Below are 5,000 nucleotides of genomic sequence, written 5' to 3'. Positions count from 1 at the left end.
TCAACAAACCGGCCGCCCCGCCCCGCCCCCCATTAAACCTTTCCTTACAACAATGTGTACCTTAACCTAACCTATATCGTACCGTAACCTAACCTATATCGTACCGTAACCTAACCTATGTCGTACCGTAACCTAACCTATGTCGTACCGTAACCTAACCTATGTCGTACCGTAACCTAACCTATGTCGTACCGTAACCTAACCTATGTCGTACCGTAACCTAACCTATATCGTACCGTAACCTAACCTATGTCGTACCGTAACCTAACCTATGTCGTACCGTAACCTAACCTATGTCGTACCGTAACCTAACCTATGTCGTACCTTAACCTAACCTATGTCGTACCTTAACCTAACCTATGTCGTACCTTAACCTAACCTATGTCGTACCTTAACCTAACCTATGTCGTACCTTAACCTAACCTATGTCGTACCTTAACCTAACCTATGTCGTACCTTAACCTAACCTATGTCGTACCTTAACCTAACCTATGTCGTACCTTAACCTAACCTATGTCGTACCTTAACCTAACCTATGTCGTACCTTAACCTAACCTATGTCGTACCTTAACCTAACCTATGTCGTACCTTAACCTAACCTATGTCGTACCTTAACCTAACCTATGTCGTACCTTAACCTAACCTATGTCGTACCTTAACCTAACCTATGTCGTACCTTAACCTAACCTATGTCGTACCTTAACCTAACCTATGTCGTACCTTAACCTAACCTATGTCGTACCTTAACCTAACCTATGTCGTACCTTAACCTAACCTATGTCGTACCTTAACCTAACCTATGTCGTACCTTAACCTAACCTATGTCGTACCTTAACCTAACCTATGTCGTACCTTAACCTAACCTATGTCGTACCTTAACCTAACCTATGTCGTACCTTAACCTAACCTATGTCGTACCTTAACCTAACCTATGTCGTACCTTAACCTAACCTATGTCGTACCTTAACCTAACCTATGTCGTACCTTAACCTAACCTATGTCGTACCTTAACCTAACCTATGTCGTACCTTAACCTAACCTATGTCGTACCTTAACCTAACCTATGTCGTACCTTAACCTAACCTGTATTGCGCCTTAACCTAACCTGTATTGCGCCTTAACCTAACCTGTATTGCGCCTTAACGTAACCTGTATTGCGCCTTAACGTAACCTGTATTGCGCCTTAACGTAACCTGTATTGCGCCTTAACGTAACCTGTATTGCGCCTTAACGTAACCTGTATTGCGCCTTAACGTAACCTGTATTGCGCCTTAACGTAACCTGTATTGCGCCTTAACGTAACCTGTATTGCGCCTTAACGTAACCTGTATTGCGCCTTAACGTAACCTGTATTGCGCCTTAACGTAACCTGTATTGCGCCTTAACGTAACCTGTATTGCGCCTTAACGTAACCTGTATTGCGCCTTAACGTAACCTGTATTGCGCCTTAACGTAACCTGTATTGCGCCTTAACGTAACCTGTATTGCGCCTTAACGTAACCTGTATTGCGCCTTAACGTAACCTGTATTGCGCCTTAACGTAACCTGTATTGCGCCTTAACGTAACCTGTATTGCGCCTTAACGTAACCTGTATTGCGCCTTAACGTAACCTGCATTGCGCCTTAACGTAACCTGCATTGCGCCTTAACGTAACCTGTATTGCGCCTTAACGTAACCTGTATTGCGCCTTAACGTAACCTGTATTGCGCCTTAACGTAACCTGTATTGCGCCTTAACGTAACCTGTATTGCGCCTTAACGTAACCTGTATTGCGCCTTAACGTAACCTGTATTGCGCCTTAACGTAACCGATATTGCGCCTTAACGTAACCTATATTGCGCCGTAACGTAACCTATATTGCGCCGTAACGTAACCCACATTGCCCCTTAACGTAACCCACATTGCCCCTTAACGTAACCCACATTGCCCCTTAACGTAACCCAACACACGTTGGGCCTTAACCCAACACACGTTGGGCCTTAACCCAACACACGTTGGGCCTTAACCCAACACACGTTGGGCCTTAACCCAACACACGTTGGGCCTTAACCCAACACACGTTGGGCCTTAACCCAACACACGTTGGGCCTTAACCCAACACACGTTGGGCCTTAACCCAACACACGTTGGGCCTTAACCCAACACACGTTGGGCCTTAACCCAACACACGTTGGGCCTTAACCCAACACACGTTGGGCCTTAACCCAACACACGTTGGGCCTTAACCTGCTCTGTAATTGTCATACAACGCGTTAAATTAGTGTAGTGTTGCCTAACTGCAACCCCCGCAATATAGTTTGCTACTCGCACTGCCCGGTCCCCAGTGTATCGCTTCATGTTAAACACCTTGCAGCTATACACTGTAATGTGGATGGCAGCAGGACGTACATGCTCAATGCCCTTTGCAGTTGTTCATTGGCATTTGCAGTTGTTCATTGGCATTCGCATGTGCGAAGCACTTAGCCTACGCTGTGGTACGGCCTATGTCAACTGTCCGCTGATGTTGTACGTCCAAATCACACACTGTACTGCACATTGGTCCTCATGTACTGAATGATACATCGTGGTACATGTGACCGTACAACGACTGCGCCAACAACGGCGAACCATGCGGTCCAAATGTTGTGCACTCAGCTACGTGTCGTCTCCCTATAAGAGCTGGATTGCAGTGTGGTATGCCCTGGATGGCGATCAGCATGAGCCGTCTGTTGATGTAGTGGCGCGTGTTGTCAGACGTAGTCGTCTCTTCTCACACACCGTGATAGCATGGTGCACTGCGTTCCACATCTGCGACATGCGACAGAGGCCGGTTGACAGTCGTTCGCGCAATGGACATCGCATACGTACGGGGGCCACCTTCCACGTGTTCGCGAAGCGTGCACATGTTGTTGCGTGTATGTGGGCAGACATAGTGTGTCGTGACACCTGACACAGGCATGCAACAATCGTTGAATTTGCAAATGGCGATGGACGCCTACGTTTGCTGGTGACGTTATGCAAATTAACAACTGGTAAACCGTTGTGGTGCGGTTGTTCTCGCTAGAGGTGAATCAGTGATGGCGACGATCGGTTGAGCTACCAACCGGTTGTTCCAGCGATACCCACCATGCCCACGAACGTGAATGGCATCTGGGTGTGAAGCGATACGCGGCGGTGGCTGGGTGGGACCGTCCCCGGCCGGTGAGGGGGGGCCTCCCGGCGTGCTGGCCGCGCGGTGCGTGGGCGCACGCGCTACAGCTGGCTGGTGGGGGCGGCCAGTGGCAGGCGCGCCGGCCGACGGAGGCGGCAGGCGGCGCAGCTGCGCGCCGGCGCACCCTGCACGCGGCGCCGTGCGGCCAAAGTAGGTCCTCGCGGGCCCGGTGCGAAGCGCGGTGGACATCTGCAGTGTGCTGGTCCGATTGAGGACTGTGTGCGCTGAGGATGCGCCGCCGCCCGGCGCTCGGCGCCGCGACGCCGTCTGCTGCTCGGTCGCCTCTGCGGTTCTCGCAGGTGGTTTGTATCGCAGCTGTGCGGACGTGTTGGCGCGTGCGCTGTGCTGGGAGAGTTCGCTTCGGCACCCAAGTGGGGCTTTTGTCCTTCTGTGGCGCTGGCGTTGGAGCTGCCGGTCACCGTAGGTGGCGCGTGTTGTCTCCCGCCGGCAATGCCACGACAGCACGCTCCCGGGCCTCTGTCGGCAGCGGCAAGCTCAGTTGGGAGCACGGGTGGTCGCACCTAAAGCGTCTACTCGCCAAACTCCGGGCGATTGCGCCTCTCTCGAACCCGACCAAGTACTTAGGACGGCGCTGCGCGCCGCCGGGACCTGAGAGGGTTTCGAGGTGTATTGTGCAGGGGAGCTCAGCCTCCTCCTGTTTGCAGAATAATTGAGCGGACGCTTGCGTGTTCGCGCGGGCCCCCGGGACACACTCCCGGGCGGCCGGCTGCTCAGCTCTAGTTGACGCAGCTCCCTGGTTGATCCTGCCAGTAGTCATATGCTTGTCTCAAAGATTAAGCCATGCATGTCTCAGTACAAGCCGCATTAAGGTGAAACCGCGAATGGCTCATTAAATCAGTTATGGTTCCTTAGATCGTACCCACGTTACTTGGATAACTGTGGTAATTCTAGAGCTAATACATGCAAACAGAGTCCCGACCAGAGATGGAAGGGACGCTTTTATTAGATCAAAACCAATCGGTCGGCTCGTCCGGTCCGTTTGCCTTGGTGACTCTGAATAACTTTGGGCTGATCGCACGGTCCTCGTACCGGCGACGCATCTTTCAAATGTCTGCCTTATCAACTGTCGATGGTAGGTTCTGCGCCTACCATGGTTGTAACGGGTAACGGGGAATCAGGGTTCGATTCCGGAGAGGGAGCCTGAGAAACGGCTACCACATCCAAGGAAGGCAGCAGGCGCGCAAATTACCCACTCCCGGCACGGGGAGGTAGTGACGAAAAATAACGATACGGGACTCATCCGAGGCCCCGTAATCGGAATGAGTACACTTTAAATCCTTTAACGAGTATCTATTGGAGGGCAAGTCTGGTGCCAGCAGCCGCGGTAATTCCAGCTCCAATAGCGTATATTAAAGTTGTTGCGGTTAAAAAGCTTGTAGTTGGATTTGTGTCCCACGCTGTTGGTTCACCGCCCGTCGGTGTTTAACTGGCATGTATCGTGGGACGTCCTGCCGGTGGGGCGAGCCGAAGGCGTGCGACGCGCCTCGTGCGTGCTCGTGCGTCCCGAGGCGGACCCCGTTGCAATCCTACCAGGGTGCTCTTGAGTGAGTGTCTCGGTGGGCCGGCACGTTTACTTTGAACAAATTAGAGTGCTTAAAGCAGGCAAGCCCGCCTGAATACTGTGTGCATGGAATAATGGAATAGGACCTCGGTTCTATTTTGTTGGTTTTCGGAACCCGAGGTAATGATTAATAGGGACAGGCGGGGGCATTCGTATTGCGACGTTAGAGGTGAAATTCTTGGATCGTCGCAAGACGAACAGAAGCGAAAGCATTTGCCAAGTATGTT

The 5,000-nt window shown here is 51.7% G+C and overlaps 1 non-coding gene across 1 annotated transcript in view; it reads left to right on the top strand.

The window, feature by feature from the left end:
* Nucleotides 1–3,942: 3,942 nt before the first annotated feature.
* LOC124573926 overlaps nucleotides 3,943–5,000 on the top strand; it is a 1,910-nt gene continuing 852 nt past the window's right edge. Inside the window, exon 1 of the ribosomal RNA XR_006972245.1 lies at nucleotides 3,943–5,000. This exon is cut by the window's right edge and continues 852 nt beyond it. This is a non-coding gene — a ribosomal RNA (small subunit ribosomal RNA).

Source organism: Schistocerca americana, unplaced genomic scaffold, assembly GCF_021461395.2.
Source record: "Schistocerca americana isolate TAMUIC-IGC-003095 unplaced genomic scaffold, iqSchAmer2.1 HiC_scaffold_198, whole genome shotgun sequence".
Classification (NCBI taxonomy): Eukaryota; Metazoa; Arthropoda; class Insecta; order Orthoptera; family Acrididae; genus Schistocerca; species Schistocerca americana.
The sequence above is the reverse complement of the archived record's forward strand: the minus strand, read 5'-3'. Positions and strand labels throughout refer to the sequence as shown.